The sequence below is a fragment of the Bufo bufo genome, chromosome 3 (assembly GCF_905171765.1).
Source record: "Bufo bufo chromosome 3, aBufBuf1.1, whole genome shotgun sequence".
Lineage (NCBI taxonomy): Eukaryota > Metazoa > Chordata > Amphibia > Anura > Bufonidae > Bufo > Bufo bufo.
In genome coordinates this window covers 257,768,965-257,796,074 of record NC_053391.1, presented here as the reverse complement: position 1 = coordinate 257,796,074, position 27,110 = coordinate 257,768,965, and positions in this window count along the sequence as shown.

Genomic DNA, 27,110 nt, shown 5'->3' with positions numbered 1-27,110 from the left:
ATTTGGTCCAAACTGGCTTTTACTTGAAGGGTTTAAAACACAAAAATAAACGATACATATGTGGTTTCTCTGTAATCGTACTGACTTGGAGAATGAGACTCCTGTCTATTTTCTATCGGCCTGCTACTGATGCCCTATTTTGGTCCTCAACCTCCATTAGATTACCTCCTGTAAGATCTGGCTAACCTTTGTGGCATAATGACAAGCCAGAAGCAGAAAGGTAAGGAACGGAAGGAGGGAGGCCTAGCCAAAAGAACATGATGCTGCGAAGCCTCTTGAAAGTGGAGCCCAATTCAGCTAGAGCCTCTTGATCAGGCATGCTCAACCTGCGGCCCTCCAGCTGTTGCAAAACTACAACTCCCATCATTCCCGGACAGCCTACAGCTATCAGCCTACAGAAGGGCATGGTGGGAGTTGTAGTTTTACAACAGCTGGAGGGCCGCAGGTTGAGCATGCCTGCTCTAGATCGACAACACCTGACTCCCCATACTGACAGCTATGGAGGTTAGTGTTCCGCTGGGCTCAGGTGTAGTTTCTGTGGCTGACCCTACCATTAAAGATGTTTTTGCAGCAGTGGCACAATGTAATAGAGCGCTGACATCATTGAATCCCCACATGGGGAGCCTAAGAGGACATTTTGCTTTTAGGATAGGGCATGAGGAAAGTGAAGGAGAGAATTGGTGAAATGGAGATCAGGATAATTGACATGGAGGATCAAATGCCACCCGTTAAGGCCTCTTTTTTCCGTTTCCGTTCCGTTTTTTGTGTTCCGTATAGAGACCATATACGGAACCATTCATTTCAATGGATCCGCCAAAAAAACGGAGGGTACTCCGTATGCCTTCCGTTTCCGTATTTATGTTTTTCCGTTCCGTTCAAAGATAGAACATGTCCTATTATTGTCCGCATAACAGAATGCACACGGACGTCATCTGTATTTTTTGCGGATGCTTTTTTTTGCGGACCGCAAAATACTGAAAAAGCCATACGGTCGTGTGCAAGAGGCATAAAAGAGATCTCAAGCGGGTTAAAGAGGACCTTTCACCGATTCTTACCCTATGAACTAAGTATACAGCCATGTAGAGCGGCGCCCGGGGATCTCTCTGCACTTACTATTATCCCCGGGCGCCGCTCCGTTCTCCTGCTATGTCCTCCGGTATCTCCGTTCCCTAAGTTATGGTAGGCGGAGTCTGCCCTAGCGCTGGCCAATCGCATTGCAGAGCTCACAGCCTGGGAGAAAAAAACCTCCCAGGCTGTGAGCTCTGCGCTGCGATTGGCCAGCGCTAGGGCAGACTCCGCCTACCATAACTTAGGGACTGGTATCTCCGCCTACTATAACTTAGTGAGCGGCGATACCGGAGGGCATAGCAGGAGAACGGAGCGGCGCCCGGGGATAATAGTAAGTGCAGTGAGATCCCCGTCGCCGCTCTACATATCTGTATAGTTAGTTCATAGGGTAAGAATCGGTGAAAGGTCCTCTTTAAGCACAATGCCTCTTTATTGATATCCAGGTCTGATGACATTGAAAACAGGCTGCAGCGCCTCAATATTCACCTTGTTGATGTGCCTGAATGTGCTGAAGGGAGTGACACAGTAGTAATTTTTGAGGCCTGGCTTATGGATAAAATAGGCAAAGAGAAGCTCTCTCATCTCTTTGCTATTGAAAGGGATCATCGTGTGCCATTCCGCCAATTGCCACCAGGGGCACCACCAAGACCTATCCTGATCTAACTCGAGATCGAAATGCTATTTTGCGCTGTGTGAGAGACTCTGTGGACCTTAACATTGTCAGCCTGGTGTTGCTGTTTCCAGACTTCTCAGCTGAGGTCCAGAAGAGATGCACTCAATTTCTGTAGGTTAAGAGATGTCTTCAAACTCTACAACTAGCGTATTCCGTGATCTACCCTGAGAGATTATATGTTGTGGCCTTGGATACAACTCATATGCTTGATACTCCCTAGGCTGCAACACAATGGCTGGATGCCCATGAAAATGGTCTCTGCAATAACACCCGAGGATGGCGCTGAGCCTTTCCTGTGCTGGAGATGGTGCTGAGCCTGGTGGCTATGTTGCTAAACACATGGGGCCAGATTTATCATTAGCTCAGGTCAGAATAATGGAGTGAAAAAGTCCCAAAAAAAGCACCAAATGCTAAAACTGCGCACAAATTTGCGACTTTTTTCTGCTCTGCACTATGCTCGCCAGTTTTCTGAAAGTGGGCGTGTTTTCTTATGTAAATGAATCTCTAGACAGATTTACTATTGGGACTATTTAAAAAGTCGCAAAAAAGTTGCAATTTCACTCCAGTTAGGACCATGCTTATCTTATGAGACTTTTTAATAGAACATGCGACTTTTTCATAAAAACTTGCGACTTTTTCGTAAAGATGTGCGACTTTTGTAAAGCTGCTTACTGACGGATAAACTGCTACCGTCAAACCACATTTATTACAGTCTTAAAGGGCCGATCATAAATCTGACTTGGCTAAAACTGACTTTAGCCATATGTGAAAGTGGAGTGAGCTGTCAGAGTCATGATAAATCTGGGCCATGGTCCCCAAATGGACTGTATAGTGTCCTACTATTCTGTAACTCAGTGTTTCATGACTTTTATTGTTCTCTTGTTTTTCTTTGATCTTATTATTATGCTATAGCAGGAATGTTGTACCGGGATATGCGGGGTTTCTATAATGCAAATATACCTTTCACTGGGATCTCGTGGCAATTATGCTGTCTTCTGCCTACATAGCGGGATCAGGAATTCTTTTTTCCCCTGGTTCTCCACCAACGGGAGAAATGTCTGTTTAATGGGAAAGGGAGGATCGGATGGTGTTGTTACGATATGGGGCGAGATATCCTCTATGCTTTTTTCAGGTCTGAGTGCTGACCCTCTTGGGGCTAGTCTATTTTGATTATGTATGTTATTGGTCCTGTAATGGCGGGAATAGTTAAGATTATTGCGTTGAATGGGTTAGGCTTCTAAAAGGCATGCCATATTTTCTTCTCTGCAATCTTATCACCGTTTACTGGATAAGACACATTTGATATGAAAACCCTGAGTGGCTGAGTGATTTTAATTCACTACTCACAAAAAGTTAGGGATATTTGGCTTGTGGGTGAAATTTCGGGATGAAAACTCACTGAAAAAAGTGGCCTAAACGGGTGGGAATGCTCCAAACCCAGACACTGTAGCGTGTCTATAACCGGGGGAGCAATGCGGTCCGCAGACAACGGCAATCCCCAGCAAAAAATGCGTACAATGGAGGATGCCGGGGCGGACCGCATGCACTACAAGGACATCTTACACAAATTGATACATTGTGCAGATGAAAAAATATATATACACACAAATCACTGCATAAAATGCACCAAAATGATACGCAACTGACAATACTAGCTAATTCCTCAAGCCGATGTTAAAAGCTGAGAATTTTGCCAATATCTTCCAGTCAGGAACATATCGGAGCTCCTCATGCACCACGTCACGGTGTCTCAGCACGCATGGGGTCCTACCACTAAAACGCCTGTGGTGTGTGAACAGAGTCAGAACAGTGCTAGAATTAACTCACAGCCTGGCTCTCACATGCCTCCATAGTGATATCACCAATGCATTGTGAGGTAAAATAAAGCTGTGAGCCGCACCCACAACAGACCATGTGACACAGAAGCTGTAGCGTGTCTATAACCGGGGGAGCAATTCCTCTGCAGGGTCTGAGCAAGCCTCGTGGCCCCTCAGTCCTCCTTGGCTGAGACCACCCAGAGCCTCTGCAGGTCTCTGCTTCACAATCACTCTCTTCCCAGACTGACACACTGAGGGCTCGTTTTATGCCAGACTGATTGCAGCAGTCTTAACCTGTGATCACCTGTCAGGGAAAACCATGCTCTGGAATGGGGGTGGATTGGGTGGTCACACTACCAAGCCTACCATCCCAATCCAAATAAAATCCAGCCCTGAATAAATATGTTGCCTTCCTTGTAGTATTTCTGGTCATTCACCTATATTTCTACAATTGCAGCTGGGAGATTAGATGCGATTGAATCCTTTTGGTTAGAGGGATGTACATGATGTCATCTGTAGTGAATGTAATCTTCTTACCAGAGGCTGTATTTGTGAGCTATCCCCTCCCTTCTGCTTCTCGGCTGTGTGTGACCAGCAATCAGACTTTCCAAATAACACAGCATCTTATGTGTGGACAGGAAGTCAGTTTCTCTGTGTATTCCTATGGAAGCCTCAATCTCAGTCTCATAGGAATGAATAGAGAAGTAACTGACTTCCTGTCCTGTCACTTGGAGATAGAAGTGCTGGTCACATGACACAGCTAAAAATTAGAAGAGAGGGGATAGCTCACAAATACAGTCGCTGATGAGAAGATTACATTCACTACACATTGGGCTCCATTCACACGTCCGTATCATGGGTCCGCATCCATTCCGCAAATTGCGGAACGGGTGCGAACCCATTCATTCTCTATAGGGACGGAATGGATGCGGAGACCACACTATGTACTCCCCGCATCCGCATTTCCGGAACATGTCCTATTCTTGTCCGCATAGGCATTTCTATAGGGGTGCCGGCCGGGTGTATTGCGGATCCGCAATGCACTACGGACGTCTGAACGGACCCTTACATCATGCACCTTTCTAACAGGTCAGACAATAAAAAAGTTTTGTGGGAGTTCTACTTTAAAATTAGTGGATAGGGGAGGGTGATGGGATATAAAGTTCCATTAAGGAGTTTTTTAAGGGTTTCTAGTAGTATTCATGAGTACTTAACTTTTGTTCATTGCTTATGTCTCACGGGAAGGGGTGGAGGAGGGAGTCATTAGGGGTTTTTGTTTTGTATGTCATGGGTAAGGTCATTTTTTGGTACATTGTTATCTTGTATCTTTCTGATCTTTCTTTACCCCTGTAGTACAATCTGTTACTGTTGTATGTTAAAAAACCTCAATAAAAATCAGATTTTAAAAAAATCTCTAAAACTGTTGCGGAATAGTTTTTTCCCCCAAATTTAACTCCATTTGGAATTTTTTTCCAGCTCTCCACTACATCATATGCAATATTAACCCTTGCGCTTCCGGGCTTCTTACCTGCTTCCTCTGCAGCCAGTGAGGATGCCTGTAATTGATTTTAATACGCTGAGTCTTGCTGAAGAGACTCAGGGCAATAAAGCTGCAATTATTATTTTGGCCACCAGGTGGCAGGCCAACATAAGAAATAAGCCATTTTCAGTAGTAAATGGATTTAAAAAATCCATGATTGGATTTGGTACGCTCAAACAAGAGCTTCAAAATCATAAGAAAAAAAACCTGCTAAAAAATATATAAAATATAAAATATAAAAGTTTAACTCACCCCCCTTTCTGCATAATAAAAAAATAAAAACATAAATAAAAAATATAAACATCATGGGTATCACCGCTACTGAAAACTACAGATTGTCCCTCAACAAATGAGTCCCCACACAGCTCAGTAGATATAACTTTAAAAAAGTTATGGGGGTCAGAATATGGTGATATAAAAAAAACGAATCTTTTCTCAATGTTTACATTTATTTTTACAATATTTAAACATAAAAAACCTATACATATGTGGTATTGTTGTAATCGTACTGACCCAGAGAATGTAGGGCACAGGTCAGTTTTGCCGCAAACAGTACGGCGTTGGAACAAAACCCGTAAAATGGTTGAGGAATTGTGTTTTTTTTTCAATTCCACCCCATTTGGATTTTTCTTTCCTGCTTACCACTACATTGTATGCTATATTAAATGGTGGCATTAGAAAGTACAACTTGTCCTGCCAACAATAAGCCATCTTACAGCTATGTGAACAGAAAAATAAAAAAATGGCTTAAGGAAGATCGGGAAGAAAAATGAAAAAACCTCCGTTATCATAAGGGTTAAATGGTGGAATTACAAAGTGCAACCTGTCCTGAAAAAAAACAAGCTCTCATACGGCACAGAAAAAAAAGTTATGGCCCCATAAAAGCAGGGAGTGAAAAATGAAAACGCAAAACCTCCAGGATTGAAAAGGTTAAAATGCACACAACATGTCAAGTTATTTTGTGGATTAGATTGCAGAAACTTTTGGCAGCATGTGAATCAGATTTTTTAGAGCTCTTCTATTATGCTGTAGATTTGCCACACGCGGCTCCATTGTGGAAAATGTACAGCATTTACACCATGTGTGGCTTTACACTTAGAGGGAATTTGCACGTTGCAGATTTACAGTAGGTGGATTTGCAGTTTACAGTACAGTGCACGTGGGTTGAATGTTTAAAAAAAAAACTTGCCTATGTAGTATTTAAAAAAAAGCCTGGATTTCAGGACATGAGAGCAATTTTTAAATCGGCGGCATGTCAGTTGTATTCTGATACCACTATTCTTTTATGCTTTATTTCACAGGTCTGCGAGCTCCAGCAATGTGAAGAGGGGATCTTTTCTCTTGCTATGAGCTACATACGAATCTGTTTGTCCTTGTTTCCAGTGCGTCGAAATCATTTGAGGCTTCTAGGTACTACATGCCTTTTCATCGCATCAAAGATGAAGACTTCTGCCCCATTATCACTTTCCACCTTGGAGTTTTACACTGGCTACACTGTCACCGCTCATAAAATCCTGGTATAATTTTATTCCGAGTATCGGTAGATTATTATGTCCAGCCGGACAGAATTTTTGGGAAAGGTCTCAGAATGGGTAAAACAAATAAAATAATCAATACTCCACCTCATGATGGTTTAAAGAAGTGAATAACATTAATGCTTATGAAAATGGATAGAATTCTAGTTTTTCACTCCTCAATTCATAACTCCTCCAGGATGAACTTGATGTTTTAACTGTACTAATGTAATCCTCCTCTTCTTCTCTTCCAGTGCTTACTGGGTCCTCACTGGTATCTTCTTACTGGTACCATCTCAAAACACAAGAAATGCATGGTCATATAGTCACTGGCTGAGGTGGGTAACCACTGTGCACTGAGGTGGTATCAAGAAGCAGAGACTAACTGGGACCCAGTTAGCACTGGAATTAGAACAGCTGAAGCTCTGCGTGCAATTACGTAATTTTTTTTGATCCCACTGTGATCCTTTTCCAAAAATGACTGTCTGCTGAAAACTACTTTTAGTATTGTAGATTGTATTCACAGATTGAACATAGTCCTGTTCAAGGAATTCTATAGTAGAATATGGTCAACAACTTAAGGATTCACAGCAATACCATCATTCTAAAATATAACTTTTAATATTTATGTATAAAATAGTCGATACATCCCTCTAATATATAGATAATTGATAATAAAGTTTAAAAAAAAGGAAAGAAAAATTCAAAAACTAGGCTCAGATTAATATTCACTAGCAGGATATTTGCTGTTGGATTAGTAGATGTTAGTGAAACCTATTTGGGGGTAGTAGCCCTAATTCTGGCCCTAACGTAGTAGCCCTACCTAAATACGGAATAGCCGCCCCGATAGGGGCGATCCCGTTTCTCGTGCCTCCTATTGTCCCTGGTTAACCCTGTAATGGGATGGATGCCTATGTAGTAAGGGACCCTGAAGGAACACCTGGGCTAATCTACACAAGAAAAATAATAAATGTATATAGATACCAAAGATAAGTGACAGACAACACCCTAATATCAAGTAAGATATATAAGAAAAATAGTTAGTAGAATTACAGAAGTGAAATGTCCAATGGAGTCCCTACGCGTTTCGTCTGGTTGGTGTCAGGCTCCTCTAATTAGAGGATTATATACCCAGATACATGATTTGGTATATCCCAGTTTGGCCACAGCTCCAAGCACGAGATATGTGAACGACTTGGGTTTTTTTTCATCAGTATTGTAACCTTTTTTCGCTCACTCATTTATTTATTATCTCCTGCTGATAGTAAGTGACCTGATCATCTTATTGAATCGATCGATCAGTATTTGTCTAGTCATTGGCCTATCTTATTTTATGTTCCAATATCTCTTTGTGTATCTTCAAAGAGAAAAAATAAAAATAAAATAAAAATCTTTATATATATGTAATAATATTTGTAATATTCTATGGTGATAGGTACTCTTTGTCAAATATGTCCCCTGATGAGCCTGACACCAACCAGGCGAAACGCGTAGGGACACTATTGGACATTTCACTTCTGTAATTCTACTAACTATTTTTCTTATATATCTTACTTGATATTAGGGTGTTTATCTGTCACTTATCTTTGGTATCTATATACATTTATTATTTTTCTTGTGTAGATTAGCCCAGGTGTTCCTTCAAGGTCCCTTACTACATAGGCATCCATCCTATTACAGGGTTAACCAGGGACAATAGGAGGCACGAGAAACGGGATCGCCCCTATCGGGGCGGCTATTCCGTATTTAGGTAGGGCTACTACGTTAGGGCCAGAATTAGGGCTACTACCCCCAAATAGGTTTCACTAACATCTACTAATCCAACAGCAAATATCCTGCTAGTGAATATTAATCTGACCCTAGTTTTTGAATTTTTCTTTCCTTTTTTTTTTACTTTATTATCGATTATCTATATATTAGAGGGATGTATTGACTATTTTATACATAAATATTAAAAGTTATATTTTAGAATGATGGTATTGCTGTGAATCCTTTAGTATTGTAGAGTCAACTTGTTCTTCAATCTCAAATTTATCTTCAAAGTTTCGAAATGTGTCAGATGTGCATCAGAAATAATTTCTGAAATATTTTCAAAAAAGCCACAAGCAAATGTATGTTAAAGGGTTTCTGTCACCTGAAAAATGGGTATTAAGCTGGCTAACATTAGCGATGTGCTAATGTCAGCTGAACATAACTATATTAGTGCCATCTCACTGCCTGGTGCTGTTATTGAGAAAAACAAACTTCTCTAATATGCTAATTAGCCTCTAGGAGCAGGGGGGGGGGGGCGTTGCCCCTGCTCCTAGAGGCTCCGTTCTCCCACCTCTGTCCACGCCCTGCTACCCTAGATTGACAGGGGCAGGCATCGTTGGTCTCCTACCTATCTCCGGCCCTGTCTGTAGTGTAAATCTCGCGCCGTTCGGTATTCGGCGCAGCCGCAGTGAGGAAACTGGCAGGCGGCGAGCGCCCTTCACTCACTGCGCCTGTGCCGAATACCAACGGCGCGAGATTTACACTGCAGACACGACTGGGGGTAGGAGACCAACGATGCCGGGCCCTGTCTATCTAGGGTAGCAGGGCGTGGCCAGAGGTGGGAGAATGGAGCCTCTAGGAGCAGGGGCAACGCCCCCCCCCCCTGCTCCTAGAGGCTAATTAGCATATTATAGAAGTTTGTTTTTCTCAATAACGACGGCAGGCAGTGAGATGGCACTAATATAGTTATGTTCAGCTTAGAAGGACAGACAAGCAGGTAAGTGCAGTAAAGTGATCTGTACAGACCAAGCAGTGGTGCCTTTTACACTACTCACAAAAAAGTAGGGATATTTAGCTTTCGGGTGAAATGTATGGAAAAAGTAAAAGGTTCATGCTGCAGTGATATTAAATCATGAAAGTAGAGCATTTAAGTAGAAGCATGCAATGGTGATTTCCTCATCTCAAAAGATTTATTGAAACAAAAGCCAACTACAGTGGTGGGTATATCCCCACAAAAATGTCAATGTCTCAATAATTTGTCATGTGGCCTTGAGCATCAATTACAGCTTGACAAAGACGTAGGGTTGCATCGGGTACCGAACTTTCTATACCCAATCCATACTTTTGTATCCAGATCGATCAGATACAGGGATTTGCAGTAGCGCAGCCTAGTATCTCTTAGAGAGCATGGCACGTGCCGCCTATGTTCTCCTGAGCCGGCACAGTGGAGAAGGAGAGAATCCCTCCCTCCCCACTGTGACACGGCCATCACTCCCACCAATGAGAAGATAATACTGAGGAGGAGGGGCTGTGGCCACTGTGCCACCAACGCATATAATTAACCCTTAAATACAAATGTATGTGGTGGGTGCCCGCTGTACCACATAACCGGCAACTGCCCTCAAAGACAGGGTGATCCTCCGAACTGAGTCAATTAACCCCTCAGGTGCGGCACCTGAAGGGTTAATTGACACAGTTCAGCGGGATTGCAGTTCCCCGTCATTGATACAGCCGACACCCGCCGCCTACATTTGTATTTAGCATCCGCCGTCGACATTTGTATTTAAGGGTTAATTATATTCATTGGTGACGCAGTGACCTCCCCATCCCCCCAGGATTATCTTCATTGGTGGCCACAGGGTCCCCTCACCTCCTCCTCAGTATATTTATTGGTGGCAGTGGCAGCTTCCGATCGGAGTGTGAAATCGCAGGGCTCTGATCGGTTACCATGGCAGCCAGGATGCTACTGAAGCCATCTATGGCTGCCATGGTAAGCTTTCTGCTGTGTGCACAATTCCCAGGGCTGCAGGGACAGTGGAAAATCCTATTCACCCTAATAGATCTGTATTAGGGTGAATAGGACAAGGGATCAAAAGATCCCAGGTTCTAGCCTCTAAGAGGGCTAATAGTTAGTAACATAGTATATAGTAACATAGTATATAAGGCCGAAAAAAGACATTTGTCCATCCAATTCGGCCTGTTATCCTGCAAGTTGAAGGGAATCCAGCGCCAGCACCATTCAACAGATTCACCGCGCCTGCGCACTTCATTCCCCAATATGGGCAGAGGCACAAGAGCGTTTAATGCGCATGTGGTGGCCCGTACATCCCGATCTAGCCGGCCTTGTGCCTCTGCCCATAATAGGGAATGAAGTGCGCAGGCGTGGCATATCTGTTGAATGGCGCTGGCGCTGGATTTCTCACTAAGAGAAGGACGTAATCAGAAGAACCTAGGGCGGGCCAGAGGGGTGAAAGGGGAGGGGTTTCATAAAAAGCGACAAGGAGCCTGGGCAACGACTGCTTGAACACGTCCCTGGGCACCTTCATAAGCTAATTAACATGGAGTAATGGAGATCCTGATGTTAGTGTTCTATAATGGTGATTTTAGGTGAAAGACTCCCTTTAAACCTCATATGCCAATTCTCTGCCCAAGCCTCCAATCTATCCAGATCCCTCTGTAGTAGTATACTGTCCTCTTCAGTGTTAATTACTTTACACAGTTTAGTGTCATCTGCAAAAATTGATATTTTACTGTGCAAGCCTTGTACAAGATCATTAATAAATATATTGAAGAGGATAGGGCCCAGTACTGACCCCTAAGGTACTCCGCTAGTGACAGTGACCCAATCTGAGTGTGTACCGTTAATAACCACCCTCTGTTTTCTATTACTGAGCCAGTTACTTACCTAGTTATTAAATAAATAGACAAAACACCAATATTTTAAAAGTTTTAGGCTACTTTCACACTTGCGGCAGAGAGATCCGGCAAGCAGTTCCGTCGCCGGAACTGCCTGCCGGATCAGGCAAAATGTATGCTAACTGATGGCATTAGTAAGACTGATCAGGATCCTGATCAGTCTTAAAAATGCCTGATCAGTCGAAAAAATGCATTGAAATGCCGGATCCGTCTTTCCGGTGTCATCCGGCAAAAACGGATCCGGCATTTATTTTTTCACCTTTTTTTCAGTCTGCGCATGCGCATACCGGAAGGACGGATCCGGCATTCCGGTATTCTGAATGCCGGATCCGGCACTAATACATTCCTATGGGAAAAAATGCCTGATCCGGCATTCAGGCAAGTCTTCCGTTTTTTTAGCCGGAGATAAAACCGTAGCATGCTACGGTTTTCTCTTTTGCCTGATCAGTCAAAACGACTGAACTGAAGACATCCTGATGCAAACTGAACGGATTACTCTCCATTCAGAATGCATGGGGACATACCTGATCAGTTCTTTTCCGGTATAGAGCCCCTGTGACGGAACTCTATGCCGGAAAAGAACAACGCAAGTGTGAAAGTAGCCTAAATCGCCCCCTTTCCCAATTTTACATATAAAATATATAAACAATAAAAAATAAACATATTAGGTATCGTCACGTCTGAAAAAGTCCAAACTATTAAAAAATATCTCCTATGCGGTGAACGCCATAACAGAAAAAAATGAAAAAACATTCGATCTGCCATTTTTTTTAGTGTTTTATTTTTTTCGCGTGGTATCGAGTATCGCAATACTTTTTTATGGTATCGAAATCGAATCAAAATTTTGGTATCGTGACAATCCTACAAAGATGGTTCATGCTGTTCACAAGTCGACTTATTGTCTGCTGAGGCATGGCATCCCACTATTCCTGAAGGGTGGCCCTCAGGTCATTGTGGTTCTGGGGTATAGAGTTACGAGCCTCTACTCAGCTGATCCCATAGGTTTTCAATGGGATTTAGGTCTGGAGAAAGTGCAGGCCACACCATTTGAGGTAGCCCAGTCTCCAGGAACTGTTACCTAATGATCCGACCTCGATGAGCTGGCGCATTGTCGTCCATGAAGATGAAAGCCCTGTGTCGTTCATGCAGAGGCACATTGACTGGATTAATGATTTTATTCAAGTAGTATGGGCTTGTCACTGTACCATTTACAAAGTGTAGGGCAGTTCTGTATTGACTAGACACACCTAACCACACTGTAACACCTCCCCCACCAAAGGCTCGTCTGGTGACAACAGTGGCTGATGCATAGTGCTCTCCTTGACTTCTCCAACATTTCTGTTCAGTTCAACTAACCTTCATCAGTGAACAGCACTGAGGCCCACTGGTCCCTCGTCCAGCATTGATGCTCCCTGGTCCGTGCAAGACAATGATGCCTGTAGTCAGGTACCCTTGCAGGTCGTCTAGCACGCAGACCACACTGATGTAAACCATTTTGAATGGTCTGACGTGACACTTGGGTGCCTCTTAAATGTGCCTGGATTTGTGTGGCTTTCATCATCCGTTTCCGCAGGGCATTGTCCACAATGAAGAGGTCAACAGTGTGCGATGTGGCCAAAGGACGTCCACTTCTATGCCTGTGTCTCTTCCAGTCTCTCTGTTGCAACCTACTGATGACACTCTAAGCATGTGGCCACGAACATCCTGCTTGAAGCCTCGCTGTCACTATGGTTTAGAAATGCTGCATTATAGTATATGTATACTATTTTTCAGATATAGGGTTCCTCAATGGGTTAGGCCTCTTGCACACGACCATATGGCTTTTTCAGTATTTTGCGGTCCGCAAAAAACGGATCCGCAAAAAATACGGATGACGTTCGTGTCCATTCCGTTTTTTGCGGAATGCACCTGATGGAACAGTACTATCCTTGTCTGTTATGCGGACAATAATAGGACATGTTCTATCTTTGAACGGAATGGAAATACGGAAACGGAAGGCATATGGAGTACCTTCCGTTTTTTTTTGAGTGTCCATTGAAATGAATGGGTCCATATACGGAATGCAAAAAACGTAATGTAAACAGAAAAAAACGTTCGTGTGCAAGAGGCCTTAATCCCTTATTTCACCTTAAGGACTGCATCGGATGTAAGAATCGGAATACGAAGGGAAGAATGAGAACGCTAAACTGTATCATATCCAACAAAAATGGAGGAGAATTTCGGATAAAAGGAAACTGTTCTTGTGAAAATGAGGTTATTATCTACATGTTGGAGTGCCCTTGTGGACTCCAATACGTGGGTAGAACAGTAAGGAAATTGAAAGTGAGGATCCAGGAGCATATAGGGAACATTAAAAGAGGATTGATGAGCCACAGCGTGTCAGCTCACTTCAAGCTCATACATGGGAAGAACCCGCGGGGCTTGAAGTTTGCTGGTGTGGAAGTGGTTAAACCACACTGGCGAGGAGGTGACTCGCTGATGCAGATCAATCGAAAAGAAGTAGAATGGATCTACCAATTGGGGACCTTGCAACCGAGTGGTCTGAATATTGAGTTCGACCTGAAGCCGTGTCTAGTATAAAGTATAAATAAGAAGTTTTCTCTATGGAGAAATAACTAGTAAAAGTTTTTCACCTTGTGTTGAGGACCTTCCAGGAAGCATCATACGGAGTGACTGCCTATTGGATAAGTGGATCATGTGATGGGAAAGTGATGAATGGGTAGGGGCGGGGTGGGGTCTGTTTGGAGTAACGTGATAAGAATGGGTGGAGAGATGTAGATTAGTGCGGGTGGAAATGTATAAGGGACATAAGAATAGTTTGAATCTGAATATTGAGTTCGACCTTAACATTTTAGCACTAAGTATAAAATAAGAAGTGTTGTCTATGGAGAATCTACCAGTAAGAACTTTCACCTTGCGTTGAGGACCTTCCAGGAAGCGTCATGCGGAATGACTGTTGATTGGGCAATTGGATCATGTGATAGGAATTTTATGAATGGGTAGGGGCGGGGTTGCGTCTGTTGGGAGTAACGTGATTAATAGTAGGTGGAGAGAGATTTAGGTGAGTGCGGGAGGAAATGTATAAGAGAGATACAAACGGTTTGAATTAAGAAATTCTCTGAAAAATGCGGAACAATAAGCTGAAAAGGAGGTATACCTAGTATACAAATGCGGTCTAGACAATAGGGATAATAAAATATACAGATGAGGTTGTTTATATTACAAGGCTGCGGCGACATGATAGTGAAAAGCATATCGTACAATTGGAAAAGATCCAACTGAGTTTTGATATATTCGGCGTACGGTTGATATTGCTTTATGGTGAGAAATGTTTTATATTAATTGATATGTCAAATGTATTTTGCTTTACTGATGTAGTTGATTATGTCCTGATTGGGCTATGGCTCCCACAGCTTGAGAATGGGAAATTGGGCTATTTAAAGGGCCCAGCTGTGGACATGCGCAGTTTTTGCCCCTGAGGAAGCCAGAGAGCGAAACCCGGGTCGGGCAGGAGTTTGAATTGATTTTACTGTGACATGCCTGTTATCTACCATTGTCTGTGAGTAGAATAAAACCTTTTTTATCAACAACTAAGAGGGTACTTCACTATATGCCGGTCATTTAATCCTACAGAGGAGGCGATCAGAGAAGGATCGGACCCCTTGAGAGAGGAGGACGGAGGCTAGTACCCTAATTCTTTCACCTGTGCAGCGTTCGGCTGAATCTAAAGCAGCGCGGTTTCAACCCTTTTATATTGCACCTTAAGGACTTGGCCATTTTTTGATAACTTTAAAACGCTTTTACTTACCCAGGCCGTTCTGAGATTGTTTTTTCGTCACATATTGTACTTCATGACAGTGCTAAAATTGGGTCAAAAAAGTAAATTTTTTTGCATAAAAAAATACCAAATTTACCCAAAATTTGGAAAAATTTGCAAATTTCTAAGTTTCCGTTTCTCTACTTCTGTAATACATAGTAATACCCCCAAAAATTGTGATGACTTTACATTCCCCATATGTCTACTTCATGTTTGTATCATTTTGGGAATGATATTTTATTTTTTGGGGATGTTACATAGCTTTGAAGTTTAGAAGCAAATTTAGAAATTTTTCAAAAAGTTTCCAAATCCTACTTTTTATGGACCAGTTCAGGTTTGAAGTCACTTTGTGAGGCTTACATAATAGAAACCATCCAAAAATGACCCCATTCTAGAAACTACACCCCTCAAGGTATTCAAAACTGTTTTTACAAACTTTGTTATCCCTTTAGGTGTTCCACAAGACTTCATGGCAAATGGACATAAAATTTAAGAATTTAGATTTTTTGGAAAATTTTCCAATATAATAAAAAAAATTCAGGAAAAAAACAAGGGTTAACTGCCAAACAAAACTCAATATGGGTTTGCTCTGATTCTGTAGTTTGCAGAAACACCCCATATGTGGTCGTAAACTACTGTTTGGCCAAACGGGAGGACATAGAAGGAGGGGAATTCCATATGGTTTTTGCAAGGCAGATTTTGCAGGACTGGTTTTGTTTATACCATGTTCCATTTGAAGCCCCCCGTTTCACCCCTAGAATAGAAATTTCAAAAAAGTGACTCCATCTAAGAAAGTACACCCCTCAAGGTATTCAAAACTGGGTTTACAAACTTTGTTAACCCTTTAGGTGTTCCACAAGAGTTAATGGCAGATGGAGAAACAATTTAGAAATTTCAATCTTTTTGAACATTTTCCATTTTAACCCATTTTTTCCAGTAATAAAGTAAGGGTTAACTGCCAAACAAAACTCAATATGGGTTGCCCTGATTCTGTAGTTTGCAAAAACACCCCATATATGGTCGTAAACTACTGTTTGGCCAAATGGGAGGACATAGAAGGAGGGGAACGCCATATGGGTTTTGGAAGGCAGATTTTGCAGGACTGATTTTGTTTATACCATGTCCCATTTGAAGCCCCCCCGTTGCACCCCTAGAATAGAAATTTCAAAAAAGTGACTCCATCTAAGAAAGTACACCCCTCAAGGTATTCAAAACTGGGTTTACAAACTTTGTTAACCCTTTAGGTGTTCCACAAGAGTTAATGGCAGATGGAGAAACAATTTAGAAATTTCTATTTTTTGGAAAATTTTCCATTTTAACCCTTACTTTATTACTGGAAAAAATGGGTTAACAGACAAACAAAACTCAATATGGGTTGCCCTGATTCTGTATTTTGCAGAAACACCCCATATGTGGTCGTAAACTACTATTTGGCTAAACGGCAGGACATAGAAAAAGGGGAACGCCATATGGTTTTTGGAAGGCAGATTTTGCTGGACTGGTTTATTTACACCATGTACCCTTTCAAGCCCCCTGATGCACCCCTAGAGTAGAAACTCCATAAAAGTGACCCCATCTAGGAAACTACGGGATAAGGTGGTTGTTGTTTTGGGACTATTTTAGGGTAAATATGATTTTTGGTTGCTCTATATTACACTTTTTTGAGGCAAGGTAACAAAAAATTTAAATTCTAAAATTGTTTCTACATTCGCTATTTAGTTTTGTGGAGCACCTAAAGTGTTAACAAAGTTTGTAAAGTAACTTTTGAATACCTTGAGGGGTGTAGTTTCTTAGATGGGGTCACTTTTTTGGAGTTTCTAGTCTAGGCTACATCAGGGGGGGCTTCTAATGGGACATGGTGTCAAAAAAAACAGTCCATAAAAATCTGCCTTCCAGAAACCATATGGAGTTCCCTTCGTTCTATGCCCTGCCGTGTAGCTATATAGCCATTTACGACCACATATGGGGTGTTTCTGCAAACTACAGAATCAGGGCCATAAATATTTAGTTTTGTTTGGCTGTTAACCCTTGCTTTATTACCGGAAAAAAAGGATTCAAATGGAAATTTTGCCCAAAAATTTGTGTTTTGGCACCATTTTTATTTTATATTTTTAACGCTGTTCATCCGAGGGGTTTGGTCAAATGTTATTTTTATAGGGCAGATTCTTATGAATGCGGCGATACCTAATATGTCTACATTTTAAAATTTATTTAGATTTTACACTAGATTATCATTTTAGGAACCCAAAAAATTATTTTTGTATCTCCATAGCCTGGGAGCTACAGTTTTTTTTTTTTTGTTGGGCGACTATCTAATGTAGGGGCTCATTTTTTGCGGGATGAGATGGCGCTTTTATTGGCACTAATTGGGGGTGCATATGACATTTTGATCGCTCGCTATTACACTTTTTGTGGTGTTAGGTGACAAAAAAATAGCTTTTTCTACACTTTTTTTTTTTTTTTTTTTTAACGCTGTTCATCCGGGGGGGGGGGGGGGTTGGGTTACATGTTACTTTTATAGAGAAGATTTTTACGTACGCGGCGATGCCCAATATGTATGGCTCTCAGACTTTGGAGACACTAAGCAGGCATCCTTAAACTGCGGCCCTCCAGATGTTGTAAAACTATAATTTCCACTATGCCCTGCTGATGGCTGTAGGTTGTCTGGGCATGCTGGGAGTTATAGTTTTACAACATCTGGAGGGCCGCAGTTTGAGGATGCCTGCACTAAAACTAATATTTTTTGGGGGAAATTTTTTTTTTCCCATGTCTCCAAAGTCTGAGAGCCATAGTTTTTTATGTTCTCTAGGGGACTGTTGGGGATTATAAAAATGTAGTACTCCATGGAAGTGTGATACTCCCTGAAGCAATCGATAACGCAGAGGCCCGGATGATCGGGGCACGTGTCGCACTGAGTGGTGGTGTCCTTCCGTATCCCCCTCCTGCGACACACTCTTCACTTTTTTGGGGTTCGTCCCTTCTTTCCAGTATGGGGGACCACACCTGGAAAATGTGGCAGGGGGGGTCTAGGGTCTGAAAGCTGAAACAAAAAAAAAGTTTCGATAAAAGTGATTATTTTTTTTTTTTTCCTAACTAACTTTTCCCTTCTATCCCTGCCTAACGGTGCCTCTCCCTCACTGACCCTAACCTACCTGGAGGGCGATGGGTGCAGGAGGGTGATGGGTGCCGATTAGGGGGGATCTCAGGAGCCTGGTAAGGACGGTGCTGCAGGGTGCTCGTGCAGAACAGGAAGAGGAGGGGAGAGAGGAGCGCAGGAAGTTTGAATCTCGCGCCTCTCTCCCCTGCACCAATCAGCACCCTGGACAGCAGACATCAGCACCATGGCTAGCACCGCCTCTCCAAATCTTGATACTGCGATTGGTGGTGTGTAATCACGCCACCGATCGCAGTCTTTTTCCAGTTCATCGGGTCACCGGATACCCGAATGGACCGGAAACGCAGCAAACAGCAGGTCTGAATTGACCTGCAGTTTTCTGCGATCGCCGATACGGGGGGGGGTCACATCCCCCTGGCGTTGTGACAGGATGCCAGCTGAATGATTTCATCCGGCATCCTGTTCGGATTAACCCCCGCGGTGCCGCAATCGCGATTTAAACTTAGGACGTACCGGTACGCCCTGAGTCCTTAATGATTCGGGAAATAGGGCGTACCGGTACAGCCTAAGTCCTTAAGGGGTTAAGCAAACATGATGTAAACTTTCTCTTAAGGTACCAAAAATACATAGAAGTCCGCAACACTCGTTAATTACTGAAAAAAATCAGGTCTTTTTATTCAACCAGCAGCATAACAATAGCGACGTTTCGACCACCTCTGGTCTTTATCAAGACTGCTTGATAAAGACCAGAAGTGGTCGAAACGTCGCTATTGTTATGCTGCTGGTTGAATAAAAAGACCAGATTTTTTTCACTAATTGACAAGTGCTGCGGACTTCTATGTATTTTTGGTACGTGACGGGACCACCAGCCAGGATCTCTACCCGCGAGCACCACTACCCTTATTAACGGCATTTTTCCCATACTGGGATCTGGAGTGCTGCTTACCTTGCATTAATATACTTTCTCTTAAGGTATCATAATCTAAAGAGTTCTAACTTCTGCCACTGAGTTTTCATGTATAAAGTCTTTTTACCATTAGAATATGCCCTTTCCACATACCCCCATTAGGCCCTCTAAATGGAAAGGGGGTCAATTGCTCGGAAACCCCCTCTGTTGCACTTTAACATAGCATGTGCGGTACATGCAAATCATTGTACGTTTTAGGTGATAGTTGCCCCCCCCCCCCCTGTGTGAAATGTGCTGTTTTGTGGGAGACTGCCACAGCGGCTCCCATAATAATGGTTTTCTTTCAGAAAACAACCCATTCATGAATAAATTGTACCAATGTTATACTGTATATCATTGTCTCACAGCACAAACAGTTGTAAGCATGCGGTTATATATCCCATTTGAAGCAAAGCCATGAGGGTATAATTACATAGGAACCTTTTGTTAGTGTTTTTCTTTTTCTCACCGTGTAGGATACAGAGAAACCATGGGTATAGCTGCTGACACTAGGAGGCAGACATTAAGCTGTTCACTTCTCCCATAAGCTATACCCTCCCTGCAGGGACCTCTAGTCATTTTTAACTTAGTGTCTGTAGGGGGCAGCCATACCTGCCCTGGCAGGTCTGCAATTTTTTTTTTACCAGTGGCTTTATAGGCAATTTAGCTCCCTGTCCTCCCTTTCTAAGAGTGGGGAGACCAGCACTCTGTCAAACCCAGTGCTACTTCCGCACCTCTGGAAGAAAAAGAAGGTACAACTGATCCCCAAATCCACCATTCCCAGCCAGCCCTAGGGTTACCTCAGTCTCTGGAGTTTACCAGCATAACTGCCCTTAGGGGGCAGTACACTGAAGGAGCCTGGAGTCCCTTCCGATTTCCCTTCTTCCCCTATAACTTCTTCTTCTTCTCCCCACTGGGGGAACCTAGGCCGCACTGAGCTAAACTACATATCTGGGCCTGCAGCAATACAGCCTTGCTCTGCAGTGGGAGAGGCTGCCCTCATTTGGGACACATTTCCTAATCTTCTTTGGAAACCCGGGGCTCGGTACACTGCTGCACTGCCCAAGTAAGGAGGAATGGGGGTGACAAGCATGAGGTGATTTTCTCTGGCAGGGAACTACTTCTAAGGGAGCTCCATTTCTCCCATTCTCACATGGGTCTGTCGGTCCCGATGCTTTTGTGGCTGTCCATCAGGCTGGGCCACAAATTTAGGCTATGGCTTCTGCGCAGACTAGACAGCATGTCTGGGAGCGGTACTTCCGGCTTCTGTGCAGGTCTCTCTTTCACCAGCCTCTTCTTGTCACGGGCATATTGGTGTTTGACCGTGACGCGGTTGCCGTGCAGACTGGTTGCCGGGGGCAACGTGTAGTTTGTGGTTTGCACGTTCACTTCCCCTTTAAGGTGTGCCTCCCTGCTGTTTGGTGAGCAAGGGGTTAATCTTCTGGCTAGTGGGGATTAAGGTGTTCCCTGGGTGTGGCCGCAAGCTTGATATAAAACTGTGGCTTGCTGGCTGGGTGCAGTTGTACTACAGCCTTGCTTGGTGTTGGAGCTTTGCTCCTTGCCTGGGTGTTCTGCCCAGTCCTTGAGGGCCACCTTATGGAACATAAATTGTCCTCCCTTTTGTACCCTCCTTGTACCTTTACCCTCACTTGTTGTATGTGTGGTGTGGATTTATGTTCTGGGTGTGTGTAGGATTTTGTTGGTTGTTACATATCTGGGCTTTTGTTGGTGTTGGTCCCTGCATTTATGCTATATGTCACCCGGTATGTGGATACCTCCGTGAGGGGGCTGGTTTCCCAGAGGGGTTAACGATTAGTCTGTATGCAGTTCTGCCTGAGGCTGCCGTGCTCTTTGCGGCGTGGGGTCCAGGCAGTATCTGGAGTGCTGGATACCTGTGTATGTGTGTGTTGTCTGTACGGTGTCCTGTTTTGTGTGTGGGCACCTGTACTTATGCTCGGGTTCCAGTCGTGGTAGCAGCGACAGGTAAGTGAGTTTTCCGGTGTTCTTACCTGCCGATCCAGATGCTGCATATGGTCACTTCCCTGTCACCTGTTACTAGGCAGCTGGAGACTCCGGTTCGTCTGAGTCCCTAAGGAACCAGTTGTCTCCTATTCCTGACCCCTATGCCAGGGACAGTCAGGGTCAGCAGGATCCAGGTTCCAGTGCATGAGCCCTCCCACCTTCAGGGTTTGCTCATGCGGTCAGGAGATCAGGGTGAGGATTAGGGCGGCTGTAGGTTGTGGCCTACTCTCTTCATTGTTGTCTGGCCTAGTAACAGTTCCCATTATACGGTGGGGGGTTTCCCCCGCTCCCCACTCTGACAGTATGTTCCATAAAGGCATCTCTGTTTTGCCTTCGGAAGAGGGCGCAGCATGTGTCGCCTGCCGTTTTCTGGCGCACATGCTTATGGGGAGGGTGAAAGGGGAATCCTGTTAACTGCGGTTCTGAAACAGTGGTTGCAGTTGGTGTGAACTGGCACTTGTATTTGGGTCTCCCCTCGTCCATGTCTCAGTGGTTCTGTCGCTTGTGTTGTGGTGACTGGCTGCATTCCTTGTTGAACTGGCTTTGGTGTATGCTGGTGGGGGATGCATGCTGGCAGCGACTTGGTGTGAACCGTGTCTGAGTGTGGACGCAGTGATCAGTGCAGTCTCTCCTGGCTCTTTGGTGGCTGGCGCCCTGGTTCCTGTTTGTTGCTCCAGGGGCTGGCAGCAGTTCTGGGGAGACTCACTTGCGCTGACACTGATTCTATTTTTTTTTTTTTTTTTTACCCCTTAGGGACCGGGCTCATTTTCACCTTAACCACCTCAGCCCCCCTAGCTTAAACACCCTTAATGTCCAGGCCACTTTTTACACTTCTGCACTACACTATTTTCACTGTTTATTGCTCGGTCATGCAACTTACCAACCAAATGAATTTTACCTCCTTTTCTTCTCACTAATAGAGCTTTCATTTGGTGGTATTTCATTGCTGCTGACATCTTTACTTTTTTTGTTATTAATCGAAATTTACTTCTTTTTTTTTTGCAAAAAAATGACATTTTTCACTTTCAGTTGTAAATTTTTTTAAAAAAACGACATCCATATATAAATTTTTCTCAAAATTTATTATTCTACATGTCTTTGATAAAAAAAAAAAATGTTTGGGTAAAAAAAAAAATGGTTTGGGTAAAAGTTATACAACTATGGTACAAACTATGTACCATAGTACCGTTTACAAACTATGGTACAAAAATGTGAATTTCTGCTTTTTGAAGCAGCTCTGACTTTCTGAGCACCTGTCATGTTTCCTGAGGTTCTACAATGCCCAGACAGTAGAAAAACCCCACAAATGACCCCATTTCGGTAAGTAGACACCCTAAGGTATTCGCTGATGGGCATAGTGAGTTCATAGAACTTTTTATTTTTTGTCACTAGTTAGCGGAAAATTATGTTTGTTTGTTTTTTTTTCTTACAAAGTCTCATATTCCACTAACTTTTGACAAAAAATAAAAACTTCCATGAACTCACTATGCCCATCAAGAAATACCTTGGGGTGTCTTCTTTCCAAAATGGGGTCACTTGTGGGGTAGTTATACTGCCCTGGCATTTTAGGGGCCCTAATGCGTGAGAAGTAGTTTGAAATCAAAATCTGTAAAAAATGCCCTGTGAAATCCGAAAGGTGCTCTTTGGAATGTGGGCCCATTTGCCCACCTAGGCTGCAAAAAAGTGTCACACATCTGGTATCGCCGTACTCAGAAGAAGTAGGGAAATGTGTTTTGGGGTGTCTTTTTACATATACCCATGCTGGGTGAGAGAAATATCTCAGCAAAAGACAACTTTTCCCATTTTTTTTTTATACACAGTTGGCATTTGACCAAGATATTTATCTCACCCAGCATGGGTATATGTAAAATGACACCCCAAAACACATTGCCCAACTTCTCCTGAGTACGGAGATACCACATGTGTGACACTTTTTTGCAGCCTAGATGCGCAAAGGGACCCAAATTCCTTTTATGAAGGCATTTTTAGACATTTGGATCCCAGACTTCTTCTCACGCTTTAGGGCCCCTAAAATGTCAGGGCAGTATAAATACCCCACATGTGACCCCATTTTGGAAAGAAGACACCCCAAGGTATTCAATGAGCGGCATGGCGAGTTCATAGAATTTTTTTTTTTTTTTGGCACAAGTTAGCGGAAATTGATTTATTTTTTATTTTTTTTTCTCACAGTCTCCCTTTCTGCTAACTTGGGACAAAAATTTCAATCTTTCATGGACTCAATATGCCCCTCACGGAATACCTTGGGGTGTCTTCTTTCTGAAATGGGTTCACATGTGGGGTATTTATACTGCCCTGGCATTTTAGGGGCCCTAAAGCGTGAGAAGAAGTCTGGAATATAAATGTCTAAAAAATTTTACACATTTGGATTCCATAAGGGGTACGGTGAGTTCATGTGAGATTTTATTTTTTGACACAAGTTAGTGGAATATGAGACTTTGTAAGAGAAAAAAATAAGTATATATATATATATATATATATATATATATATATATATATATATATAAATTCAGAAAAATGAGCAGCACTCCAAGGATAAAAGCAGTGAACCCTTTATTCACACCGGTGGTGCAACGTTTCGGCTCTAGTCACGAGCCTTCCTCAAGCAAAGATACAACTCAAATAACAGTGATTATATAGGAAATACAAATCATGTGGTCACAACCCAGTGGGTGTGTTCAACAATTCATAGAAATACATAACAATAATTTGCAGTGAATACACATCGTACCTTATAGTACAGAGAAATATGCTGATCATCATTAAAAAACAGTGATATGTGTTAAATATAAAACAATATACGGATCAAGTACACAAACATGATCACGTAGTGTGCCAACATATGGTGTATACATTGTACATAAATATAGGGGGGAGGAGCAACAAAGTAATATCGCAGAACATACCTGTCTAGCAAGGAGGCTCATTCAGTGCCGTGAGTTCGGCATTGTAGATGTCTTTCTGCGCAGGCGTGGCAGCACACCAATAGCGAGTACTCAGCAAGCCAGGAAAGCTGCACGTCATCACAGTGAACCGACACCCCTACGTCACTGCAGACGTCCTCCCGGAAGAACACAGTGTATAATCCTATGCGCATGCTCAACAGAAAATCGAGCTAAACGCGCCATCTTTGTTACTGGAGAGCTGCCCATAAACCACCACTATGCATATCGCACCCAACCGAAGACAAAAACGGGCATGGGGGGTTAGAAAAGGGCAAAGGGAATCCCATTAGACAGGGTACCCATATACCCCCACCTGGCAGAAAATCCACCGCAGCCATGATTACCGCAGTATCTGCAGGGATAACGCCAGGGATTCCAACCTCCCATCCTGCCCGAGAGGGATCTCCTCTGTTTGGTCCACAGATGCTGCAAAAGTGTGTACAGTTCAGCTCCCAATGCCAAAGAAAAAATATAAAAATGAAGATTTTAATACGGTGTCATTACACGGTGTCTGCCATGCCTGCCAGCAACAGAACTGAACCAAACATAAATATAGAATGTAATAGAATGAACCCCTTCCATGGTATGCTGCGTATACTCCGACCATATGTTCCATACCCCAAAGTGCAGAGTGAGAGTGATCTAAGAAAAAAGAAAGAAATATTAGAATAGGAGAATTGTGAGTTGTATAACTCTCAAAGTATGTACACAATTGTGTGAAACAGTATCCAGCAATGAAAAGAGGGCAAACCAACCCTCACAGAACATCCCCAAAATTATAGTTAGCGTTTAAGCCCTTAGGCTTCAAGCTGTCCAACTTATGGATCCAGCTCAACTCTCTGCGTTTAAGTATCCTGGATCTATCCCCACCTTGCCGAGGCTGGGGTATATGGTCCAGGACCCAGCACCTCAAATCACCTTCTTTGTGCATGGCCTCGGTGAAGTGTTTCGATACCGGCAAATCCAGCCGTTTTTTGCGTATGCTGAGGCGGTGATTATTGAGGCGGGTCTTCAATTCAGTTGTTGTCTCACCCACATAAAGCAAATTGCATGGGCAAGACAACACATAGATGACATGGTTAGAGTCACAAGTCAGGTGAAATAAAATGCCATAGGACACACCGGTATTAGGGTGTATAAAATACCTTCCCTTGCGGATGTATCTGCAGTTTAGGCAGGGAAAACAGCCTAAGCCAGACTGAGTCAATTTGGTTTGCTTCAAAGATCCCCTGGAGCCAATATCGGCCTTGACCAACTGGTCACGCAGGTTCCGTGATCGACGATATGATGACAATGGTGGACATGAGAACTCAGGGATATCTTTGAAGCATGTACCCAACAGACCCCAATGTTTGTTCAATATCTTGTTTATTGAAGGACTCAGTTCAGTATATACTGAAACAAACGGAATCCTGGCCTTTTTCTGGACAGTACCCCGTTTTGTCAGTAACTCCGTCCTATCAAGCGTGCGCACTCTGTCCATGTGTTCGTTCAATAGTGGTTTAGGATAACCCCTATCATGAAACTTAACAGCCATGGAATTCAGAGTCGCATCAAGTTTACTCTCTTCAGACACAACACGTTTGACACGGAGGAATTGGGAGAAGGGTAGCGACCGGATCATTCTCCGAGGGTGTGAGCTGTTATAACACAAAAACGTGTTGGTATCGGTAGGTTTTGTGTACAGCTTAGTGTGCAACACACCCTCGTTGAACACTACTCGTGTGTCCAAAAACTGGATCTCAGTTCGGGAATGGATGAGGGTGAACTGTAGGTCAGGATCATGGCTATTCAAGAAGCCATGAAACTCAGCCAGGTCAGTCTCAGAACTTGTCCATATGAGGAAGATGTCGTCGATATATCGCCACCACCTCAGCACATGGCTGAAGTGGTGGGACAGATAGACGTCATCTTCCTCATAGCACCGCATAAAAATATTTGCGTACGTGGGGGCCACGTGGGACCCCATGGCCACACCACTCTCTTCTCTCTTCTTTCTTCTTTTTTCTTAGATCACTCTTTTTTCTTAGATCACTCTCACTCTGCACTTTGGGGTATGGAACATATGGTCGGAGTATACGCAGCATACCATGGAAGGGGTTCATTCTATTACATTCTACATTCTATATTTATGTTTGGTTCAGTTCTGTTGCTGGCAGGCATGGCAGACACCGTGTAATGACACCGTATTAAAATCTTCATTTTTATATTTTTTCTTTGGCATTGGGAGCTGAACTGTACACACTTTTGCAGCATCTGTGGACCAAACAGAGGAGATCCCTCTCGGGCAGGATGGGAGGTTGGAATCCCTGGCGTTATCCCTGCAGATACTGCGGTAATCGTGGCTGCGGTGGATTTTCTGCCAGGTGGGGGTATATGGGTACCCTGTCTAATGGGATTCCCTTTGCCCTTTTCTAACCCCCCATGCCCGTTTTTGTCTTCGGTTGGGTGCGATATGCATAGTGGTGGTTTATGGGCAGCTCTCCAGTAACAAAGATGGCGCGTTTAGCTCGATTTTCTGTTGAGCATGCGCATAGGATTATACACTGTGTTCCTCTGGGAGGACGTCTGCAGTGACGTAGGGGTGTCGGTTCACTGTGATGACGTGCAGCTTTCCTGGCTTGCTGAGTACTCGCTATTGGTGTGCTGCCACGCCTGCGCAGAAAGACATCTACAACGCCGAACTCACAGCACTGAATGAGCCTCCTTGCTAGACAGGTATGTTCTGCGATATTACTTCGTTTCTCCTCCCCCCTACATTTATGTACAATGTATACACCATATGTTGGCACACTACTTGATCATGTTTGTGTACTTGATCCGTATATTGTTTTATATTTAACACATATCACAGTTTTTTAATGATGATCAGCATATTTCTCTGAACTATAAGGTACGATGTGTATTCACTGCCAATTTCTATGAATTGTTGAACACACCCACTGGGTTGTGACCACATGATTTGTA